The following is a 12,890-nucleotide window of genomic DNA, read 5'->3' on the forward strand; positions in this document are numbered from 1 at the left end:
TTTCCACTTATCTGTCTACAGCCATCTGTGAAAGCTGAATGGCTTGAGATACACTGTGCTACTTATAACTCTACCTAGTCAGCCCATATTGACTCCTCTGTGTATGATTGATGTACACTAAGTAACAAAGATGAGAGTCAGAGTGTTTCCATACTGATTTGGTGGACTTAATGGGCTTTCCTGTTAATATAGTACTATTCAAGAATATTTAACCTAAACAATTTTAAGTCCTCCTCTGAGTGATATACAGTTACCGAAATAAATTTCAGATAAAATTTCAGTTGGCTCTATAACAAAGGTTTTGTTTATTGACTTAGAGGGGTTTTGGGGATTTGGTTATTTTTCCCTCTATGTTTTTTTAAAAAACAGCTTGAACCTATAGGAACCTTTGATTACACTTGATATATTCCTCCTCTCTCAAATAAAATTAGTAGTTGACACCTTCTATGAACATATGAAATATATATGTGTATATATATACATATATGTAATAATGTATTATATACAATTAATATAATAACATAAAACCTTAAGAACTGTTTTATTGTTGTCTTATTAATTTACATGGAGGAAATCATGCTAACCTCAGTCAAGATGAGGTCAAATAATTCTCACCATTATTGAAATGTTGTTCTAAAAACAATATGCTTAATGATAAACTACTATGGAAGTTAGTAGGGTGAGTTATACATTTTCAAAATTCCTGTTACCTTTGGCTAAAAATGTTTAAATGATATAACCATCATGGTATGCTGAAAGTGGCCACTTTCCATTTTTCTGTTTATACTTTTTACTGACTTACATTAATAACAATTTTACTGAATAAGACAAGGAGTGCCCTCAATAAACCAAGAATGTAACAGGAAAGATGGATACTGCTATAGACTGAATGCCACACCAAATTCATATGTTAAATCCTAATGCCCAATGTGAGAGTATTTGGAGGTAGGGCCCCTGGGAGGTGATTATTAGATGATGAGTGTGGAGCTCTCATGAATGGGATTAGTGCCCTTATGAAACATAAAAGAGGCTCAAGAAAGTACCTTTGTCACTTCCACCAGGTGAGGACACAGCAAAAAGATGGCTTTCTAGGAAACAGGTCCTTACCATACATAAAATCTGCCAGTGACTTGATCTTGGATTTCCCAGTTTCTAGAATTGTGATTACATTTCTGTTGTTTATAAGCTACTCAGTTAACGGTGCTGTTTTAGCAGCCCAAAGAGACAAAGACAGAAATGTCAACCAATTATTGCAAAAGAAGTGAATGTGTTCTATCAAAGAGGCATGTATACAGTACAGAGGTTAAAGAAAAGGAGGCAACAGTCAATTTTAAGAGGAGGATTAAGGAAGTTTTCACAGGTAGCAGAGCAGGTAAAATGAGTTTGGAAGGAAGAATCAGAGTTTGATGGGCAGTATCTGCAAACACTAGGAGGCTTGTGGTGTCACACAGGTAAGGCTGGGGTGCTTCTAGGTAGGGCTTGGTCAGCAAACAGGTGGTCAGCAAACAGGTGGAGGGGATCTGCAGCAGGCAAACGAGAGGGGGCCACATAAAGCCCCCCCAGGGCACTCCCAACTCATCTGATTCCACTTCCGGTGACTCTGCAGCAGACATTCAACTTTAACGGACTCATCGTCTGCTTGTCCTCGAATACCTCCTGCTCATTCACAATTGTGAATCGGAGGCTTAAACTGTTCCCTTTATCATGATGATGCTACGCTTAGACTTATAGCCTGACAAAGTCTGCCTGTTGTTAAAGTCCCACTGATAAACACTTCATCTATCTCTATCTCCAAATTACAGGAGACTTCAGTTCTGAATACCCGAGGTCTCCTCCAAACTCTGGTACTTCTCTCTAGTTTTGAGAGATATTGTTTTATGAAGTACTAGACTGACATCTAAGTCAGACTCCTTTAGAAGGAGACATCTAAAGTCACGAACAGTTTTTAAGATTAACATCACAAATCTATAATGGTCATGGAAATAAGGACACATGAGCATCTATCTGTTCAGTAGGACTGTGTTCCAACATCATGACCGTGCTTTTTCATTTTACTACATCCTAAATCCTAATATGAGAGGTCAAAATGTGAACGCTGGCCACATTAAAGGACTGCAAGTATGGAATGAGGCGGGGCCCAGGAGAAGCAGGACAGAATAAGCACCATGGTCATCTCTCCCCCAGAGCCCCAAGCAGGGTCAGCAAAGCAGAAGTCCAGCCTAACACCACATCCATGGTTTGTGGGCTCCTACCTAGGAATCCACCTCCAAAACCTTTACCCTCAAAAGCCTCCTCCAGAAACATGATTTTCCATGTCAGGCACAAACTCTATAAAGGCTAAAGGTATTGCAGAAATAAGCAACAAGAATAAAAGGGAGTGCACACAGAAGCATTCAATAATGTTATAATCTGAGTTACAGACAAGTCACATTCCATTTACATGCAAAAGACTCTCTGGCTGCTGATGTAGACGGATACAGAGATGGACCAGACCCAACACCGCCATTGTTTCAGATGGTTTATAATTAACACGTGAGAGAAAGAGGCTGCGCTTTCTGTTCTGATTGATACATGGCAGCCAGGCAATCCACTCTTGGATTATGGCCCCAGCTTATCAGTATTTTCCACCTTGGAAACAAATCATGACTCATTTGAAAAATGCCACCCATTCCAACCACTGAATTTTGTCCAATACAAACCCAAAAGACAATACTTTAAATTTCTTCATAACAAGAACAAGTATAGAGTCTGTCTTAGAGCATAGGGTTATGAAAGTGGAAGTTCAAACCCTCCCTCTCCATTGTTTTGTGATACATATTCTACATTTCCATCTCCTTTCTTCTTTCTTCCCTTTCTTTGCAGAAAGTCATTTTAAATGTGGTAACAGCCCAATCTTCCTAACAAATTAAATAATGAGCTGATGTTCTCTGTTAGGCCTAAAAAAGGCCAATGGATTTTTGTCACCTTTATTTTTTAAATCAGGATGCCGTATTTGTTATGTTTGTACTTGTAATTTGACTTAAATTATTGTGTGTCTTTTTTGAAATTCTGGACCTAACAAAGCAAATCCTATAATTGAACACATTTCTAAAAGTCCCCTAAATACAACATATTGCAAAGACACTTTCAGAATCAGAGAATCTCTCATTTACATTACTTTATAATTGCATTACATAGTAATTTGCAATTGTACCTTCACAATTCCCAATGAAGGTGATAGCTACCCTTTCTTGCCAGATGCTGTGTTCAACCATCCTAACAAAAGCATTATAGAGTATATTTTAATTATTTCCATTTTATTTCTCATAAACCGAGACTTCAAAAAGTTCAGTAACTACTTTAGATTTCACCATTAATTCATAAATGGTTTTGAACCTAGGACTTTCTGATTCCAAAATCTATAGTCAGCACCATAATCCCATGCTCATCCAGTGAATAATAATCACTAATGCTGACTGGTTACTTACTAAGTGTCAAACAGTGCTCCTAGGTGCTTGACCACATTAACTCATGTAATTCACACAACAACCCTATGAGATAAATACTCTTATTATTAGACCCATTTGACAGATGAGCAAACTAAGGCATAGAGAGGTTAAGTGACTTGTCCAACACTGCAAAGCAGGAAAATGATGAAATTGGGTTGTAACCCCAGGCAATCTGACTCTACCACGCCCCGCCCCACCCGACCCCCCCACCATACTTAAGGACTACGCTACAATATCAGCAAGTGAATGTATGTTACCTATTTTTAAGATTTTTGTTTCACTTATATGTAAAAATTTTATTTGTGTAATAAACCATTGCCTCTTCAATGGTAATCATAACTAATTTCTGGAAAAGAATTTCCAAACCAGTTTTATTGCACTGACCCGGTTACATAATAATTTGTTTAATTTTAGTGGAAAAGTCTTTCTCAATATTACTAAATATAGTTGTCAAGATTTTCATTTACAGTCTTTTATTTTAAACAGGCTAGCTGTATTCTGTTGGCTAAAGAGAATGGTCAGATGAGGTGTTAAAGAGATTTCAGTAAACAAAAAAATTAATACATTAAACTGAAGGAGTAATATCTGATCGAATTTCTATGTTGCTCCCTTGGGATACTGAAATAAATGATACATAATAAGTATCTAGTGTATCTTGTCTCCTCCAAGAATAAAACACCTAAAAATAAACTATAATAGAGTAAACATCCTGGAGATCAGAAGTAGAAACCTAATTATTATGGTTGGTGGGGATTTGTGTGTGCAGTGTGTGTGAGAAACGTGTTTTTTTCATATTTCATTTAAACATTACTTTCTGAAATACAAATAATTGGGGTCATGAGTTAACGTTAAGTATAATTTCATCATTGGGGTCATGAGTTAATGTTAAGTATAATTTCATCATTTATCTCTTAGGTGAATAACAAATAAAATATTAGACTCTATTAACCAATTTAAAAAGAACACTGTGGTCACAACATTTTTTCCAGCTCCCTACTTGTAATAATAGTCAGCCGCAAATGATATCTATTTTTATGGGGTTTTACTGTTAATAATTTCACATTCATTATCTTACTTGTCCTTTAAAGTAATCTTGTGGGGCTTCCCTGGTGGTGCAGTGGTTGAGAGTCTGCCTGCCAATGCAGGGGACGCGGGTTCGAGACCTGGTCTGGGAGGATCCCACATGCCGCGGAGCGACTAGGCCCGTGAGCCACAATCACTGAGCCTGCGCGTCTGGAGCCTGTGCTCCGCAACAAGAGAGGCCACGATAGTGAGAGGCCCGCGCACCGCGATGAAGAGTGGCCCCCGCTCGCTGCAACTAGAGAAAGCCCTTGCACAGAAACGAAGACCCAACACAGCCAAAAATAAATAAATAAATAAATACATTAATTAATTAATTTTTTAAAAAGTAATCTTTAAGGGACTAGTCAGATGATAAATGTTGGAGCTGGAACTAAAATTAAGGGAATTGAGTAGAATTTCCTTTCAATGACACCATAAACAGCCTATGTCAATTGCCCGTATGATACTTGTGTAAGTGAAAGTGTATTAGATACCCTGTTAGATAAAACGGCAATAAAACTGAACTGTTTCACAATATTAAACTAAGTAAAATTTTCAGGCTTACACTGATTTATATATTAAAGAAACAAAAGACACTGAAATTTTCCATTGACTTTTTTTTTTTTTTTAATAAATGTATTTATTTATTTTTGACTGTGTTGGGTCTTCGTTTCTGTGCGAGGGCTTTCTCTAGTTGCGGCGAGCGGGGGCCACTCTTCATCGCGGTGCGCGGGCCTCTCACTATCGCGGCCTCTCTTGTTGTGGAGCACAGGCTCCAGACGCGCAGGCTCAGTAGTTGTGGCTCACGGGCCCAGCTGCTCCGCGGCATGTGGGATCCTCCCAGACCAGGGCTCGAACCCGTGTCCCCTGCATTGGCAGGCAGACTCACAACCACTGCACCACCAGGGAAGCCCTCCATTGACTTTTTTTATTCAGTTAAAAGAGAGGTAAAATTCTACACTTCTAAACTCTGCCTATTTAGATACATATATATTACCATATCAATATGCACACATATACATAATAGATACACCTAAACCTATCTTTTCCTTTTGCAGTTGGTTGGTACATAGACTAAGTCTAGCCGATTTCATAACAGCAAAACAAACGCAAGTATTTTGTACACTTCTTGCAAGGTAAGTGCACACTGTGTTGAAGATCTCAATATATAACCACGTAAATGATACTGAATAGAGAATACTTACTAGTGAGGAGCCTTGGTGGTGTACATCATGATGGGAATGGGTACAGTTCAGTCAATCCACAGTCCACTGAGCAACTCATAACTGAAATAAGCGCCATCACTGTTCAGACCTAAACAGGCACACAAAGAGATGACAGTTAGTCAATAAATACCATTTCATACCATTTGCACAAGAGCATCTTTCCAACCTGCAGCATTAAAAAAAAAAAAAAAAAAAGTCTGACAACCAAGCCAATGAAAGGGCTTTAATTTACACACCTCTGTTTTCTATATGATGAGTAGTATAGCAGTGGAAACACACCGTACAGTCAGTAAAGAAGTAATAAATTTAGTGATTATGTAGCAATTAGGAAGTAATAAATTTAGTAGTAAACTGGTATCATGTTACTGGAGGCTATAAATTTATCAATAACAAACTAAAGCAAAAAAATTAACATACTCTGATGTAAATTTTTGGGGGATGGGGCTATGTGCTGACATTTATAGCACATCTGTGTATGAAATTTCATTTAGTCTTGACAACAAAACTGCAATGTAGGTAATCTCCTCACTTTACAACATTTAAGGCTTAGAGGAGCAGGGCAGTTGGTCCAAGTCCCTATTCTATAGCTTACGCTTCTCCTCCATATCATGTGGAGTGTACCCAGCACACACTTTTTCCTATGCTTACTTGTGCTCTATGTAAATTACGATATGAATAACAGATACCAAGAGGATTATATAAAGACGTTATCTTTCTTTCCCCTGTAGTTCCCTAGAAGACAAGCACTGTATTCTACTCATCTTTGTATGTCAAAATGTAAAGTGAGATCTTGTTTTGGGATACAGTACCTGGCACACACTACTATTTGCTGAGTAAATAAATGAATAACAGCAACAACAAAAGTAGGAATTTGCGTATATCTTTTGTCTCAAGTCACACTTTTCACTTTGTCAGTCCTTTCATTTACTTGCCAAACTTGTCTTCCTGTTTGCAACACAATCTCAGGAAAAAGTAGGAAGAATCATCTAAAAATCATGTGAATGAAGTTCAAATATAATCATTCAAAGAATTACAAACTAGTCAGTTGTCAGTTTAATTTAGTTCAGTTGGAGAGGCTTCTGAAGAACAGCAAAAGGTAAAATAACAAAAATTTTCCAGAGAGGGAGAAAAAAAAAAAATCCACCTTTCACTTCTAGGTCAGACATCAGCTGGCTAACAAAACCTAATCACCTTTCCTGTGGTCAGATCCTAACAGAGGAGAAAACTGAAATGACTAAAGACTCCAGGTAGAAACTTCATGATCATAGGAAACTAAGAAGTGCTGCTTTGGATTGGAGATGCTGTAGAGAAGCAGCCAGATTGGAGACTCTGATGGTCAGACCCTAATTTACCCTGCAGACGAACAGCGTCTCAGCACCCTGCCTATGTATAGCAGGGGCTGGCAAACCATAGCCTGCTGCCTGTTTTGGGGTAGCCCGTGAGCTAAGAATGGTTTTTGCACTTTTAAATCGTTGGAGGAAGTTAAAAGAATCATATAAATGTAAATTATTTGAAATTCAAATGTCATAGTCTATAAAGAAAGTTTTATGAGAATACAGCCACAACCACTCACGTACATATTGTCTCTGGTTACTTTCATGCTACAACAGTAGAGTTGAGAGGTTGTGAAAAAAATAGTATGACTTGCAAAGTCTAAAATATATTTACTATTTGACCCTTTACAGAAATCATTGGCTGATTTCTGGTCTAGAAAATTGTTAGTTCTCAATTTGGAGGGGATGATACTAGAGAAAGGGGCTGCTTTAGGGCAGATTGGAAGCAGGAGGTGGGAATCCACTTCCCTACATAGACCCATGGACAACGCAGTATTACGAATATAGCAGGACTTTTTCTGGGGGCAGTGGGGTTCTTCCCTGGAGGAAGCACCAGAAAGGAAGGTAAATTCAGCCATACGCAATCTGGCACACAGGCTGGGCCAATGAGGATGGATGGAGAAATCTGGCTACCAGGATGCCATTTTTCAATCTGGCAGAATGAAGTTCTCATGAAGGAAATCAAATCTCCAGGGCTCTGATTCTCTTCCCATATGTGCCAGCCTCAAGAAAGGCAGATAACTTAGATAACCAGTTTTTTTGTTTTTGTTTTTTATCTGCTGTAGGTCTTCATACAAGAGCAAACAGAGAAACCCTAAGCAGGTAAAAGACACTCCATCCATCCTATCCCATAGAAGGGCAAATGGTGGGCCATATCTAAGGATGGATAAACAGGTGATGGAGCAAAACAAAACAAAGCATAAAGACTATATAAAAAAGAATCTGCTACATAACACAAGGAAACCATAGATGAAGAGGAAGTATTTGCATTTCAAAGATATCAAAGAAAGTTAAAATAATGTTTTGTAGCACAACCGCTTTGTGCTTTTGATGAAGTTTGAGACAACACAGAAGAAAATCCCAAAGATTTATCTTTAGAGAAGTTAATTACACCCAAGTAAATGGAATGACACTTAAGTGGTTTCCCATTTAAATTTTAATTGCATCTTGGTGAAGAGAAGAGGGGTTTTGATCTCAAAGACTTGGGTCTGAACATCAATTCCACTTATTTTCTTGCTGTACGACCTTGGACAACTTACTTTCTATTCAAAGTCATTTCCATCACCTCTTCAACAGGGTTATTCTGAGAGTTGTAGGACAAAATATGCATAAAAAAATCCAGCATACTGCCTGTCACATGGGAGGCACAGGATACTTAGCAGCTTCGTATGTTCTTTCTGGCCCTGCTTACTTTCTCACCCTCTTGTTCTAACACCAATCAACTACCACGATCATTACAGCTGTAGGAAAATGGTTGCCGGACATGTAGGTCTCATCTATGCTGTCACATTTGACTTTGCACCTTGCTTTCTCTAGGTGGACTACACCTTTTAACTTTGGGCTCTTCTCTATTTAACTGGTAAGTTGGTATTCACTTGAAAAAGAATTTAATTCAGAAGTGAATTCTGTAGCCATCCTTAATCCCTTAGGAAGAAATATATAGCCACAAGATTTTGTGCATTAAATATATTTTTATGATTAATACTGTATTATTATTTATTTACATGTGTCTTTCCCAGGAGGCTATATCTTGGTCAAGTGCATTGATAGGATACATCAAGAGGAACAACTATGGTCTCACGGGGAAGACAGACATGGCAATGGAAACACACACACACACACACACACACACACACACACACACTCTCTGCCTACATTTCTGCCTATTCACTGACCTCGCAGTGGACAATGCCCCCAAGTCTTTTGATCCTTATTGAATGGACAGCACCTCCTTCATGCAAGGTGCCACCTGGAGTCAAATAGTGACTTCATCAATGCTTGGTGAATAACAGGCTCTATTATTTTCTTAAGGAATAAATAAAGAATGATGGAAAGGTAAAGTTGGTGAGGATTTGATACATAAAAAATGGACACTTAGAATACTGTTGGTGACCCTGACCACTTAATTATCCTGGAACTCCATTTGGAAATATGCACAAAATCGTACAAATCTCTTCATTTTACACACTTGGTTATTAAATCATCTTTAGAAGTAGTCCCCAATGACAAACTTCTCCCATATCTTGAACATCTACCATGTGCCAGACTATGGGAGGTACAACCTCTAAGTAGCTATTATTATTCTTCTTTTTTTTTTCAGAGGAGAAAATTGAAGGTGAGGAAACAAGAGAATTTTTTCTTGACTAGTATCACACAGGTAGTGGAGACATTAGTATATCAAATTCTAAAGTCTAGGCATTGCCACATAAGAAACTAAGCTTGGTCTCTATGTTGTAAAAAGATGTTCTTAACAGAACACTAATTGTGCAAACAGTTGATAAATGGTAGCTGTTATTACTACTATTATTAATACCATAACCCAACAAAAGGGAATCAGTTCAACACTATGGAATGTTACATTGTTAAATGTATATGATGCTTTATTGCTATAAAAGTATGAAAATTATGCTGATATAAGGAAATGTGTACATAAATGCAGAATACAAAATATTACATATAGACTCATTAAAATTGCAGGCAGTTTCACATAGGGTAGCTTAACAAAAATTAGAAGACAGTGTGATACATATAATAAAATTGTGCGATTATAGGTAACTTATTTGAAGTTCATCAATTTATTTGAGAAAGTGCAAGTTTGCTTGAGTTCAAATTTATGTTTAAAAAAACAGATAATGTATATACATTTCTAAAAGTGGTGATAACATCCTAGACCTTCTCCACATTTGAAAGGTCATTTTTTTTTCTGAGTAAGATAATATATTACTATTGTTTCAGTAAAGAGCTGTTTGTTTGTCCATTTATTTATTTTGCTGTTAGGAATGGAAACATTTAGGGGCTGATTTAAAAAATAAGAATGACTGAAGTTTTCTTTGAAATGGAGTCATTTAAACCATCTACTCTAGTTAAAGCAGACATAGTTTACTTTAATATTTCCCAATTAGCATAAGCAATCAACATATGATGATGCTAACTCCTATACACAAAGGTTTTATATGTATATATTATATATATGTGATACATATACACACACATATATATGAGAGAAAGAAAGAGCTATTTCAGCAGAACCTCAAAAAGAATAGTGTCAAAAGTTATTATCCAAAAAAGGGTAAGAATATTTGACAAGAGCAACAGTTGAGACTCAAAAACGTGTGGATTTGTGCTCAGACAGCTATCTGAAAACTAACCCCACCAGAGGCTATCCAGCTCACTGCTCGTTTTAGTTTCAGACTTTCCTCTGAAGGCAGTTCTAATCAGTGTCACCCACTCCGGAAGCAAATAGTGTTCTTTTATTCTCATCGCATTATAAGAGAACAAAGGTACAAAAAATTCAAAGAATTCTGTTTGATCAAAAGCACCTTTTATCAGTGAAGGCGCAGGAAAGTGACCTTGATTGCATAGCTATGAAACCTACTCATCTAGGAATCAGAAGCATCTCCTCCTGTGTGAGTGGGTGGCTTCTCTTCCCTACCATGATTATGTCAAGGGTTTCATGCTTGATTTATCCATGGTTTGAGCAAACTAATGGTTAGGTCTGAGGCAAAGAGCGATATTCTAGATGAAAATACACATTTTAGCTAGGTTTTCCATAACTTGAAGACTATTTGAAGAGTATTTTTTCTTTCTTCGTTGACTCTAAAATTATTTTTCACCAGGCTTAACTATTTTAGTAACTGTATTTGATAGCCACAGTGGTAAGGTAGAAAATAATAAACCAAAAAGAAAGACAGCCTTGGTGAAAAAGGCTCAGGCATAAGCAAAGTAGGAGGTATATCTCTAAGTCTGTTTTAAATTGCGACCGGGCAGGTTTACATGTGTGTTTACATTTGTAATGAGGCAACTGTCACTTCATGTTTACGTTTATTGGCTATTAGAGTTTAAAGAATAGTTGCACTGAAAATTAACTTCTATGTTTAGTCTACATTTGCTCTCCTCGTGTTCCAGTCACTCTTCTCTCTTAATTTTAACTAAAGGACAGTTAAATTAACTAAACAAAAATCAGTGGATTATTTTTCATATGTAGTTTACAAAACAGAGACAGCGGCCTCCCACTCTATTTAAATTTTAAATCAAACTCCAACGTTACCTAACTGGGTTGAAACAACCATTAGACAGGCTGTGGATAAAGGGCTCTCTTATGAATCAGTGCTGTCACGATGGTACAGAAGTGGTTAAACTGTCAGATGGAGTGGCGTTGGGGAGGTGAGCTAATGCAGAAAGAAGGTCAAAAGTTAGGGCAAAGCCAACACAGAGAAAGTGGGAAGCAGTTTCTATTGGCTTCTACTTTAAAAAAAAAAAAAAAAGAGGATAAAAAACCTTTCAGAGTCTCCCATCATGCTTTGTAATTGCACTGAAGATGAGAACTATGTAAATCAAAGAAAGAGATACTTGGAAAGCCCTCCCCAAATGGTACAATCTCATTATTTTAGCCACTACATGCTCCTGCTTTTCCCTTTCTTTTTTCTCTTCTGCTTCTCCCCATCCCTCGCTTCTCTTCCTTTTCCTCTTCTTTCTACCTGTCCTTTTTTAGCAGGAGCATCGTCATAATCAGTGTTACTTATGTGCCTTCCCGTGTGCACAACACTTTGATGGGGGCTTTACACGCGTATCTGTTTTCTTTTCAAGGTCTTCCAGAATTGCTATTACTATCCGACTTTTAAAAAGCTGCAGTTCTTATCAAGTGAATTTCACAGCCAAATAGCCAGGGAGTGAGCAAATGTAGGAATCAAATCTGATTCAATCTAATTCTTTTATTAGTAAAAGAAAGGTTCCTGGGAATAGAACTCTTTGCAAATGCAGAATTTAGCAGAACATGACAGACCCTGCGCATCTAAGGAATTAGGAATGTTATTTGGGATGGTGGAATCTGGGAGCTGAATTAAGTTATCCTTCAAAACACAATTCCATATCAGAGAGCTATTCACTTAAACATTCTCAAATAACAGCAACAGATAAGTTTGGGAACAAATGAAAGTAATTTCTGAACCTTAATGTTAGGAGGGACAATAGGGTCAATGTACCAGTTAACTTATGGATGATAAAAACAAAGACAGACAACTGTTACTAGACCAACAGATTATCTAAACAGGCAGGGTAGTTAAAGGGGTATTTCTTTATCAAACTGCAACAAAATTAGCAGTCTATGACTACCTCGGCCACCTGAAATATGCTAGGAATATTAGAGATGGACCCCAAGAAAAGCAAACTTAAAAGTCACCTTTGAGGGCTTCCCAGGTGGCGCAGTGGTTGAGAATCTGCCTGCCGATGCAGGGGACACAGGTTCGAGCCCTGGTCTGGGAAGATCCCACATGCCGCGGAGCAACTGGGCCCGTGAGCCACAACTACTGAGCCTGCGCGTCTGGAGCCTGTGCTCCGCAACAAGAGAGGCCGCGATAGTGAGAGGCCCGCGATGAAGAGTGGTCCCCACTTGCCGCAACTAGAGAAAGCCCTCGCATAGAAACGAAGACCCAACACAGCCAATAAATAAATAAATAAATAAATAAATAAATAAAAAATGTCAATTCATTAAAAAAAAAAAGTCACCTTTGAAACCTAAGAAATGAAAGAAAAGAAAAAAGAAAGAAAGAAAAGCAAGCTTA

General features: G+C 37.7%; 1 protein-coding gene across 3 annotated transcripts in view; it reads right to left on the bottom strand.

Moving 5' to 3' along the window:
- CHRM3 (cholinergic receptor muscarinic 3) overlaps positions 1-12,890 on the bottom strand; it is a 526,832-nt gene that overhangs the window by 372,012 nt on the left and 141,930 nt on the right. For all 3 annotated transcript variants that reach the window (XM_061198258.1, XM_061198253.1, XM_061198264.1), the window contains exon 2: positions 5,756-5,864. The gene's annotated coding sequence lies outside the window, so the exon portion shown is untranslated. The remainder of the gene's footprint in view (positions 1-5,755; positions 5,865-12,890) is intronic.

The sequence above is a fragment of the Eubalaena glacialis genome, chromosome 1 (assembly GCF_028564815.1).
Source record: "Eubalaena glacialis isolate mEubGla1 chromosome 1, mEubGla1.1.hap2.+ XY, whole genome shotgun sequence".
Taxonomy (NCBI): Eukaryota; Metazoa; Chordata; class Mammalia; order Artiodactyla; family Balaenidae; genus Eubalaena; species Eubalaena glacialis.